Source organism: Schistocerca serialis, chromosome 2, assembly GCF_023864345.2.
Source record: "Schistocerca serialis cubense isolate TAMUIC-IGC-003099 chromosome 2, iqSchSeri2.2, whole genome shotgun sequence".
Lineage (NCBI taxonomy): Eukaryota > Metazoa > Arthropoda > Insecta > Orthoptera > Acrididae > Schistocerca > Schistocerca serialis.
The window spans coordinates 387227906-387240853 of NC_064639.1; the positions used below are offsets into that span (position 1 = coordinate 387227906).

Genomic DNA, 12948 nt, shown 5'->3' on the forward strand with positions numbered 1-12948 from the left:
CGTGCATTACGGGTGCTATAAGTACTTGTCGGAAGGAACCTTTCGAAACTTACAAGGCCTCAGTTAAAGATCAGTTTTGTTCCCCTAATGATACAGACCTCACGATACACACTCTAAATTATATGAAAATTGCAGTACCAATGAAGGAAATAAAATTTATGCCTCAGACCAGATTCACAGTGTGTGGCTATATGACGCTTAGTACAGATAAAGTAAATAAGTTTCAATTTATTGCTACGCTATGAGAAAACAAGTTTGCTACGAACGAGAACAAAACCCATTGTTTCGCCCGTACTGGGGTACTGCTGAAGATCGAGAATATTCCAGGCATACATAGCGTGGCAGAGCAAATTTTCACATGCATATTTATTATTATTATTTATTCTTTTCAACTTTGGGTAGCAACAACCATACAGCCAACAGTAGTTACAGAAGTGTCACATTAACATAACTGGAATATCCACAGTAGAAGAACGAGATTTCGGTACACAAACATAAGCTCTTAATGTGAAATAAAAACAGTAAAAGTCCAACACCATACAGCGATCAGAGGTTACAATAGTGCAACGTCAACATTTGTACGATTTTTGCAATAGGACAATGATAAGAATGTGAAGTACAAAGATAAGTTCGTTAAAAACACCAAATTACGACGCAGGGTTCGATATAGTTCGGTTTCCATGGGAGAATGGCATCCACAGAAACTTGAGCCGCACAATTCATAGGTCAAAGTTGTATCACTTCTTCTACTGCAGTGTATTTTATTTGTTCCAGACGCGTTTCACCTTTCACTTTAAGGAATCTTCGTCACTGAAGATGCCTTAAAGCGAAAGGCGAAATACATCTGAAACAAATAACATACACTGCAGGAAGGAGAAGGCGTTTTTTTATTTAAAAAACCAGTATTTCTGTGCCTGCCGCGAATGATAGCCGCGCAAACCTACTTGTTGTAGAAGTTGTAGGGAAGACGTTGCCCTCAGCAACCAATTTCTTGTACAAGACAACCTGTGCGGCCTAGTTTTTAGCAGGCCTACATGCCAATATGACATGATTCAGATGCGCCACCGCCATTGTCCTGATCAGTGTTCAGAAGCGATGATTTTCAGCCGGTATAGATGCGCGGTGTAAAACCCGTGTCACTAGCCTCGTGCTGACGGGAGAGATCAAATGACGTCTACTAAGCTTTACCGAGGTCAACGATGACGTTCGGTTGTATGGCCGTCAGGTGGCCGCCCTTAGAGCGCTGACAGTCGTGCCGTGCGCAATTACACACGTGATAGGCAGCTTTCTTGACCGTCGAGTTGCAGTCCGTATCGGGGAATCGTGCTGGACGAAATTGTCCTTCCGTAATAATCCCCTTGGCGAGGGATCAACAGTTTCATTATGTATAATGCCCTTTTATCCAAAGTAAGCTGACGTCAATAACTAACACACGTATGGTTGACAGATAAGAGACTGTGTCAGATTTGCTGAAAAATTTCAAATTCCCGACTCTCGAATAAAAATGCCCCGTATTTCTCAAAAACTCATTTAAAAAGTTCCAGAAACCTGTTGTCTAGGTCTATATCTGCACTCTGTATACCACTGTGACGCGCATGGCAGATATACTACCCTCTGTACCAGTCATTAGGGCTTTCTCCCGCACCATTCACTTATGAAACTTGGGAAGAATGATTGCTGTAACGCACCCGTGTGCGCTGTATTTAGTGCAACCTCGTCCTACGGGGGCGATATGTTGGGGGTTGTAGTATATAGCTAGATTCACGACTTTAATAGATTCTTGAAAGATTGTAAGTAAGCTTTCACAGAATAGTTTGAGTCACCTTAGAGCGTTTCCCAGTTCAGTTTTTTCAACACCTCCGTAACACTCTAGCGCGGGTCAAACAAATCTGTGAACACGCGCGCTGTCCACGTTTGTATATGTTCCATATCTCCTGTTAGTCCCAATTGGTGCGGATGCCACACACCAGCGGTATTTCAGGATGTGTCGAGAAACTTTTTTTAAACTATCTGCTTTGTAGGCTGATACCATTTCCCCAGTGTTCTAATAATAAAACGAAGTCTACCAAATGCTTTACATACGAGTGCGACAATGTCCACTTCACATCCCTACAAACTGTAAAATGTAAACTTTCACGTCCGGAAATGACACAATTAATAAAATTATTAATGGCATGGTCGAACTGATTTTACCTTACAGCATAAGATGGTTCAACTCAACTGCTGTGGTCATCAGTCCCCTAGAACTTAGAACTACTTAAATCTAGATAACCTAAGAACATCACACACATCCATGCCCGAGGCAGGATTCGAACCTGCGACCGTAGTCGCACGGTTCCGGACTGCGCGCCTAGAACCGCGAGACCACCGCGGCCGGCCACACGGCATAAGAGCCCGGAACATTTTGAGTTGAGCTATTCTGACTGTGAGTAAACTACGTTGTAGTCATAGGATAGCAATTGTTACTATCATTACTGTTACTAATATTATTATTACTATCATTATCACGTGTCACCTTCCGGGTCATATGTAATTAGGAAGTTGTTTGTTTCGTGGCCTTGTCTGTAATCGGGAAGAAATTTCAGTGATCTCTGGAAGCTAGAGCAACTCAAGTTTTATTTTTAATAGGGCTACAAGAGCGCTTTACACGTCACCAAATCCAGATAGCAAGATGTCGAATTTCTTAATAATGAAACCAGTTAACTGTTTGTTCTTTATGTCGTATGACGCCTTGCAGAGAGAAATGTTACCAAACTCAGTCTAATTGTTGTGGAAGTGAGAACATTATGTGCACTTTGTGCCGTCATACGTGAACATCATATTAAAAATAAAGCAGGGGAAAAAGGGGAGTGTTACATATGGCCAATTATGGAAATTTTCTTCAGTGGCGGTTTTGTTTCGTCACCACAAAGTCTGCGAACAATAATATTAACCATCGCAATACCACGGGGGGTACTTTATGAACTTTCGTAAATATTGGAATCGAGTTAGGTACTTTGTATTCTAAAATTTTTGTGAAAAAAGTATTTAGTGTTTTTAATTATGTGTTCTACCAGATTCGATAAACGTGTTAACTTCTCCAGTTAAATTAAAATCGTAGTAGTAGATGTGACTTTCCACAATGAATGTCATATTCAATAGCCTCAGGTTCAGGACCCTAATCGAACATCAGTTTGTTGTTAAAAAGTATGTTGTGAGTAAAGTCAACAAGTAACGAAATTTGTATTTTTTAATTTTTTGTGGTAGTCATTAAATACTCCCTTGCCCTTCGATAGTACACGTAAGTGCGTTGGTATGGCCAAAAGTGTGATGAATGATATTGTCAGGTCCTCACCCATCAGTACCTTTTTAAATACAAAATTTTGAAAAACACAGCCCTCAGTCGCGAACACAATTCGTAACTTAGGTTTCGGTGTCACAAGGGACACCTTCTTCGGACAAAATTAAAACTAAATGTTACAGCATAACGTACCAAAAATTACGAAAGCTGCGGTCATACATGACAGCGTCAGATAGTCAGGTGCAAGCCACTAGGGGCTGCCATGTGTCCTCTGCTACAGTCAACACAAAACTACCTAGGTTACAAATTAATTGCGTTCGCGACTGAGAGCTGTGTTTTTCAAAATTTTGTATTATACAACAGTCGCTGATTGACAGCCATGTTAAAAACCTTAACCTTTTTAAGTCGCAGAGACATGCAAGTAAACATTTTTTCGAATATCTGTCATTGTAATAGAACAGATACAATATTCACTTGCAAACTGACGTAGCATTCTTACTGGTTTACGTAAAGGTAAAATTTTTTGGATGTTTTTCTTTCTATCTTTAAAATGTTTAGTCTATTTACTGTATGAAACAATAACGTTGCTCCTCGGTTTCTGTAACACTCGTTTGCTGTCAACGCCGGTGTGCGTAAGTGTGTTCCTGTCTTCCTCTTGATCATAATATTCTACGAATAGCAAACCCTACTTGTTTATACTCAAAGAGCCACTACTTATTTTCTACCGTAACTGCAGAACATGGGCGATCAGAATGGTGCAACATCCCAAGCACCAGCCCGGAGCCTGCAGCGAGAGTGCCGTGCAGGTGAGTTTGAGCAGCGAGAATCGCTCGACGCGGGACAATGGGCGCATCCCGCGGCGAGTGGGCGCCGAGCCGCTGAGTCACGGCACGCACAAGCGGTGACCCCGGACACGCGGAAGCGACACGGAAAGGCGAGGCGCCGCAGACTGCGCGAGCGCTGCTGGCCCGCTACCGGCGGCCCGCGCCGGCCGGCCTTGGCTCCCCAAGGCGGCGGCCGGCTCCCGGCAGCGTGGCTGCGCGCCGAACATACTCGGCTTTGTCTCACCGCATAGAACCCGCAACGACGACGGCCGAGCCAGTCGCTATGCCCTACTTTCCGCGCTGCTTCCCAATACAATACCACCTGACATTTACGTCGATTCACATTGGTCGTGACGGAACGCACGAAACAACGACCCATCAAATGACAGCACGTCCACGCTAGACGAATCCTCACAGTCGTGTCTCGTCAAGCCGCGCCGCGTCGCAGGGCCCACTACTGCACACCAATGTCAGTTTACGGTGTGTCCGTCTACGTAAATAGATATCGGGATTTAGCATCCTCTATGTAACACCCCAAGAAACCCGAAAACCCAAATAAGAATTCCATGATAATTTAAAGTAGAGAACAGTGTTATCCTGACAGGTACGACAACTTTGACGTAATATAACACCTTAAAGTTTTCATGAACACCAATTTCAATAATAATTACTGAGTATATCATGATAAAAAGCTAGAAAGAAAGAAAGGTTATTTTAATTAGCTATCAAACATCTTAGTAATAACCAAAAATTAGTACGGCGAAAGTTAAGTCCAAAGTAATATGTCGGTCAGAGATAACATTTATTGTGAAAGAGAGTTGTAAACGCGACGAAAAGGAAATTCAATGCGTCTACAATGCTCGATCATGGAAAAGTTAGTCGCTTGCTAGCTTGCTTGCTATCAAGTTGAGAGAGAGCACCGTTTCTTATAGTACTACAAACGGAACGCTACGACATTGTTTCTATTCAAAAAAAGTAATATTGTGTGACAGAGATGCGCGGACTTTGTTCTCACTTATTCTGACTTGAGAACTTGAACTGAAGTGATATTCTGATAGTGTACAACGAGTTAATGAACTTTAATTATTAGAGATTTTATTGTTGGAATCAACCTTCATCAAAGTGAACTGTTACAACGAAGAATGCACGTAGTATCGAAGACTACAATACCTGATTAGCCTGGAGTAGGAAACATTAATACGACCACACGAAGGTAATACAAATACGCCGACTGTAAAAGTTGTCGTAATTGTCACGATCACCGAACCGAAAAGAATCGTAATTGATCTGATCCATCGGCGTGCGTGTGGTGTGATGAACTGCTAAGAAGGAACAATAAAATTACTCGGCAGTAATGGAAATCTCACGTGTTGGCTCCATCATTAATTGAACTGTGTGATAGTTGATGATCAAAATTAATTAACTACGAACATTTTAATTTAAAGAATGACCTGACGAACATTGAGCATTGAGAGGAGTGTTTTGCCGAAATAATATCACGACGCACCAAAGAAAGATAGCATTATAGATTATCTCTGTATTTGCGTCTTGCCGTAATGAACAATTCTGCCTAGCAACGTAATAACAACTACTGATACGGAACCGCAAAAGAATTTTTCCTCGCTTCAGTGATGTGAAACGACGCCGGTGATGAATGATTCACTCAATACTGCAATAACTAACTAACCGGGCATAGCAAATCATCATAAAACCATAACAGATAATTAAAAACAGCAGTTTGCATCGCTGAGAAGACTGTGCGGACTCGCAAACGGACTTTTATACATTCCTCGAGGAACAATTTTCTTTACAGATTTTCAGGTGCAGTTCCACGTTATCCGACGGGGACAACCATCACTGCGCGTTGCGTCTCCATTCCACCGACCGAGCTGTAGCAGTAGCGGCTCAACATCAACAGCGACAACAAAAGGGGAGGGGGGACGTCACATCTACATTAAGCAATTACCAAATGTAGTAGATGTAGCTTCTTCTCCAAGACTTCGCCTGCTGCCACTGCCGGTTCCGTCTTCAAAGTTTCCCTCCGCCTTCTCCTTTCTGTTCCCATACCGGAAAACGTCACTCCTGTCGCGCCTATGTGCTCGTCCTGTTCGTGATCGTGGACACCAGGCCCAGGTTCCGGTTGCCAGGAAAGGCGGATTTGTTCAGTCTGAAGATAACGGACAGTTCTTTCCCTTTTTTTATCAGTCTTGTGACTGGTTTGACGTAACTTGTCACTATTTCCTCTGCTGCGCTATCCTATTCATCTCAGAGTATCACTGGCTCCAAATCTCATCAAAAGTGTCCGGACACACCTTTACAATACGGAATTCACGATAGGCGGACCCGCCACTATAAAAGGAGACGAGGAGGGTCGTGTTGATCGTGGTGAACAGAATGGGTTGCTCAGGAGAGCTCAGCGACTTCGAGTATGGACTAGTAATTAGGTGTCACCTCAGCAACAAATCCATCAGGGCTATTTCAACCCTTCTCAAGCTAACGAAGTCGACTGCCCGTGATGTGATCTCTTTGACATTACTAATTTTACCCGCTAATTGATTGACTGACTAGATTTATTCTTCGTCTGCTTATCCTAAGGCTTAAAAGTACAAAACATGTTTCTTACAAAGGCAGGGTAAATTAGACGTACCACAAGAACTGAAAAAAAGGAAAAATGCTTATAATCAAACGTAATACAGCGCGATGCGGAATATATACATCGGTGCAACATCTGCGAAAGCCTTTCATTGTGATTTTGCCAATTAATCAGTTTCAGCCACCATGGCCAATCAGAAATGACATGAAAATAGCAATAACACAATGAATTTACCGTAGCATACCAACTGCACTACAGCTTTGCGTTATACCTAAAACTTATTTCGTTATATACCACCTAACATAGCGATTCTGCCAAGAGTTTCTAATAAATAAATCTGTCACGTTATTTCACTTCATAGAAACTTTGCTTCTTCCTAAGGATCAAAAGTACCGTACATTCCAAGCTTTATTTGCTCTAAACATATTTAAAAATAAGTAGAAAAAATAACAATTTCTTTGCTTGTCCTTTGTTTACTGCAGACTAACGTTAAAAGCTTCATTCCTCCCTGTCTCTCGCGTTCAGTTACAGTAGTTCTTAGTACTTATATTTATGAACTTAAGTGGGTGAGAAAATTAATATTTAACGTCCCACCATCAACGATATAATTGGAGACGGTGCACAAGCTTATTTTGTGAAAGTAATCGAAACGAAATACGCCTTGTCTTTTTCCAGGGAATCATTCCAGTATTTACCCCAACTGATGTTGCGAAACCATCTGCAGGTGGTCGCTCATGTCGGCACCAATGATGTGTGTCGCTATGGATCGGAGGAAATCCTCTCTGGCTTCCGGCGGCTATCTGATTTGGTGAAGACTGCCAGTCTAGCTAGCGGGATGAAAGCAGAGCTCACCATATGCAGCATCGTCGACAGGACTGACTGCGGACCTTTGGTACAGAGCCGAGTGGAGGGTCTGAATCAGAGGCTGAGACGGTTCTGCGACCGTGTGGGCTGCAGATTCCTCGACTTTCGCCATAGGGTGGTGGGGTTTCGGGTCCCGCTGGATAGGTCAGGAGTCCACTACACTCAGCAAGCGGCTACACGGGTAGCAGGGGTTGTGTAGCGTGGACTGGGCGGTTTTTTAGGTTAGATGGCCTCGGGCAAGTACAGAAAGGGCAGCAGCCTCAAAGGGTGCGGGGCAAAGTCAGGACATGCGGGGGCCAAGCAGCAATCGGTATTGTAATTGTAAACTGTCGAAGTTGCATTGGTAAAGTACCGGAACTTCAAGCGCTGATAGAAAGCACCGAAGCTGAAATCGTTATCGGTACAGAAAGCTGGCTGAAGCCAGAGATAAATTCTGCCGAAATTTTTACAAAGGCACAGACGGTGTTTAGAAAGGATAGATTGCATGCAACTGGTGGTGGCGTGTTTGTCGCTGTTAGTAGTAGTTTATCCTGTAGTGAAGTAGAAGTGGATAGTTCCTGTGAATTATTATGGGTGGTGGTTACACTCAACAACCGAGCTAGGTTAATAGCTGGCTCCTTTTACCGACCTCCCGACTCAGCAGCATTAGTGGCAGAGCAACTGAGAGAAAATTTGGAATACATTTCACATAAATTTTCTCAACATGTTATAGTCTTAGGTGGAGATTTCAATTTACCAGATATAGACTGGGACACTCAAATGTTTAGGACGGGTGGTAGGGACAGAGCATCGAGTGACATTATACTGAGTGCACTATCCGAAAATTACTTCGAGCAATTAAACAGAGAACCGGCTCGTGGAGATAACATCTTGGACCTACTGATAACAAACAGACCCGAACTTTTCGACTCTGTAAGTGCAGAACCGGGAATCAGTGATCATAAGGCCGTTGCAGCGTCCCTGAATATGGAAGTTAATAGGAATATAAAAAAAGGGAGGAAGGTTTATCTGTTTAGCAAGAGTAATAGAAGGCAGATTTCAGACTACCTAACAGATCAAAACGAAAATTTCTGTTCCGTCACTGACAATGTTGAGTGTTTATGGAAAAAGTTCAAGGCAATCGTAAAATGCGTTTTAGACCGGTACGTGCCGAGTAAAACTGTGAGGGACGGGAAAAACCCACCGTGGTTCAACAACAAAGTTAGGAAACTACTGCGAAAGCAAAGAGAGCTTCACTCCAAGTTTAAACGCAGCCAAAACCTCTCAGACAAACATAAGCTAAACGACGTCAAAGTTAGCGTAAGGAGGGCTATGCGTGAAGCGTTCAGTGAATTCGAAAGTAGAATTCTATGTACCGACTTGACAGAAAATCCTAGGAAGTTCTGGTCTTACGTTAAATCAGTAAGTCGCTCGAAACAGCATATCCAGACACTCCGGGATGATGATGGCATTGAAACAGAGGATGACACGCGTAAAGCTGAAATACTAAACACCTTTTTCCAAAGCCGTTTCACAGAGGAAAACCACACTGCAGTTCCTTCTCTAAATCCTCGCACAAACGAAAAAATGGCTGACATCGAAATAAGTGTCCAAGGAATAGAAAAGCAACTGGAATCACTCAACAGAGGAAAGTCCACTGGACCTGACGGGATACCAATTCGATTCTACACAGAGTACGCGAAAGAACTTGCCCCCCTTCTAACAGCCGTGTACCGCAAGTCTCTAGAGGAACGAAAGGTTCCAAATGATTGGAAAACAGCACAGGTAGTCCCAGTCTTCAAGAAGGGTCGTCGAGCAGATGCGCAAAACTATAGACCTATATCTCTGACGTCGATCTGTTGTAGAATTTTAGAACATGTGTTTTGCTCGCGTATCATGTCGTTTCTGGAAACCCAGAATCTACTCTGTAGGAATCAACATGGATTCCGGAAACAGCGATCGTGTGAGATCCAACTCGCTTTATTTGCTCATGAGACCCAGAAAATATTAGATACAGGCTCCCAGGTAGATGCTATTTTTCTTGACTTCCGGAAGGCGGTCGATACAGTTCCGCACTGTCGCCTGATAAACAAAGTAAGAGCCGACGGAATATCAGACCAGCTGTGTCGCTGGATTGAAGAGTTTTTAGCAAACAGAACACAGTATGTTGTTATCAATGGGGAGACGTCTACAGACGTTAAAGTAACCTCTGGCGTGCCATAGGGGAGCGTTATATGACCATTGCTTTTCACAATATGTATAAATGACCTAGTAGATAGTGTCGGAAGTTCCATGCGGCTTTTCGCGGATGATGCTGTAGTATACAGAGAAGTTGCAGCATTAGAAAATTGTAGCGAAATGCAGGAAGATCTGCAGCGGATAGGCACTTGGTGCAGGGAGTGGCAACTGACCCTTAACATAGACAAATGTAATTTATTGCGAATACATAGAAAGAAGGATCCTTTATTGTATGATTATATGATCGCGGAACAAACACTGGTAGCAGTTACTTCTGTAAAATATCTGGGAGTATGCGTGCGGAACGATTTGAAGTGGAATGATCATATAAAATTAATTGTTGGTAAGGCGGGTGCCAGGTTGAGATTCATTGGTAGAGTCCTTAGAAAATGTAGTCCATCAACAAAGGAGGTGGCTTACAAAACTCTCGTTCGACCTATGCTTGAGTATTGCTCATCAGTGTGGCATCCGTACCAGATTGGGTTGACGGAGGAGATAGAGAAGATCCAAAGAAGAGCGGCGCGTTTCGTCACAGGGTTATTTAGTAACCGTGATAGCGTTACGGAGATGTTTAGCAAACTCAAGTGGCAGACTCTGCAAGAGAGGCGCTCTGCATCGCGGTGTAGCTTGTCGCCAGGTTTCGAGAGGGTGCGTTTCTGGATGAGGTATCGAATATATTGCTTCCCCCTACTTATACCTCCCTAGGAGATCACGAATGTAAAATTAGAGAGATTCGAGCGCGTACGGAGGCTTTCAGACAGTCGTTCTTCCCGCGAACCATACGCGACTGGAACAGAAAAGGGAGGTAATGACCATGGCACGTAAAGTGCCCTCCGCCACACACCGTTGGGTGGCTTGCGGAGTATAAATGTAGGTGTAGAAACCTAAATTTGGATAGCCTCCCGGATTTGTACCGCTCTCCTCTCGAATGGAGCTCACACGCCACCTCGGTCGGCATTTATATCCTTGTTTACCCGCAGTGCAGATTATTCCATTGCACTTGTATTCTAAGACATCGCGTCTCTTTCGCGACAGACAGTAACATAGACATAGTGGGTATTGTGACACATAAATACCGTGCAAATACCAAAAACCGGCAAGTGAGTATCCACTAACCAGCAACGAGAAGTATAATACGCTCGTAAAACTGTTGTCCCTTTTTTCCTGTAGCTCGAGGACTGTTTGCTTTCAGAGATGGTTTCATGCTCAGATGGATTTAATATTATCATGTTTCTAGGGACTGATGCCTCCTTTACTTTACGATGGAATGGAAAGGTGTTTGTTTTTCTGCAAATGGTTTAAATTATTAATCTGTTTTTCAATGTTTTAGTTCTTTGCATTTTTTGCTTTTAAGGCAGAAAAGGGAAACTAATCAGGAAAGACCTTCCAGATTCCTTATCCTTGATACAAGGTGATGAAGCAAGAACAGTTGAACGCGTTTCTATACCCATCTTTAACAAGATTACTATAATGGATCCCCTCCCTCTGACCCCTCCCCCCCCCCCGCCCACCATGATGCTAGCTGAGACGAGGAGGGGAGGAGGGCGGGAAAGGGGGTAAGGAGGGGGAGGAAGGGAGGGGGGAGATACAATCGACTGCGCCCTCCCACCTGCTGACTTCATTATTTCTCTCGCCTTATTTTACTACTGTCTGTCCTGTTTATGTTAATCACATCTTTAGACTTTCTAATTTTACTTCTACAGGTCTCCTGGCCACACTGCTAGAAAGAATTCTTTATTCCATTAGTGTCTTACCCTACATCAGGACGAGACGGGTGGGAGGTGCCTCTCGCCATATATGAGTCGTGGTTGAGCCTTTAGTCTGCTCTCTGACCTGCAGTCCGGTCTGCCTCATCTCCCATTCAGCATTGCTTTCACTTCCTCGATTTTACCAATTCAACACCACAACTCGATCAAATTTCTGACTGATGTCACCAACCATAGCTGGACCATTCTTTGAACGAGAGACTGCTAACCTCACTGTTTAGTCATCTCGCACTCACCAATCAGGCAATCAATTAACGAACGAACCAACCTATCCAGGATATTACTTTCGTGGGTGTTGCAAAATGGCTGAAACACTCTGGCTGGTGCGTGTTCCAGCGAAATGCTCCTTTTTCCAGCGTGCACTATGATTATGCTACATTATCAGATCTGATTGTGCAATGTTGGTATCAGGCATTCACTTTGCGTAGCAATATTCAAAAATTCGGATTTACAGCGTTGCTTCCTGGTGAGTTGCACGATCTTACAAGGTAATTTAGTTGCTTAAGAGATGGCAGCTCCTTCCATCAGTTCACCACTCCAAATACAGTACCTTAGAATGTCTCTAGTTTTCCTTGGACGCATGACCTCCAGAACAGTCGTTAGATGTTTTTCCCGACTGCTCTACTGAATACCACGTAGTAGGTTCCTAGAAAACAGTGTACACTTGCTCAGTGGCCAACAGACGCACCGGCTAAGATAGAGTGACCTCAGAGGGAGCGATGCGCTGTGTAAGACGAAGAGGTGGCCTCCCGAGCAGCTGTGGAGGCGGCTGCGAGGCCGGCCCAGCCATTAGGCCACTGACGATAAAGGCGACCTGACAAAGGGGCGGCCTTGACCACCGCGTCCGCGCCTAGCGACTGGCCGTTCGTGCGACGCCCGTAAGCGGGAACTCTGTCAGGGCACTGCACTTCTCTACAAAAGATCCTAGCATACGCTGAGAACACAAAATCCGTGGAGTATTAATGCTTAAGGCGGAGAAATGTAATACCAATAGCCTTCGCAGCTACATCAACCCACAAACCTCTTTGGAGTGTTTGTTTACACCCAGTGAACATAATGGGTAGGATATACATGTTACAACAGAGTAATGCAGAAGTATGTCATTTCTGTCACAACGAATAAATAGAAGGAGGGTGGCGGGGAGATGAGCAATGGCAAGGAGCAGTGTACTAAGTGACACTTCAGCCAATAGTGTCATTTCCGTGCAGCTGTCACTTGTGTGCACTTCGAGACGCGCGTAAAATAGTACCGTTGATTTTCACGTTATTTTCAGCATGAGTACATCGCTTTGCCACTGCAGTACACATTATGGTTAACATAAAGCAAGTATGAAACTTCCTGGCAGATTAAAACTGTATGCCAGACCGAGACTCGATCTCGGGACCTTTGCCTTTCGCGGGCAAG

At 43.7% G+C, this 12948-nt stretch overlaps 1 protein-coding gene across 1 annotated transcript in view; it reads left to right on the forward strand.

Moving 5' to 3' along the window:
- LOC126456012 (ubiquitin-conjugating enzyme E2Q-like protein CG4502) overlaps positions 1-12948 on the forward strand; it is a 650936-nt gene that overhangs the window by 64849 nt on the left and 573139 nt on the right. The gene's annotated exons all lie outside the window — the stretch shown is intronic.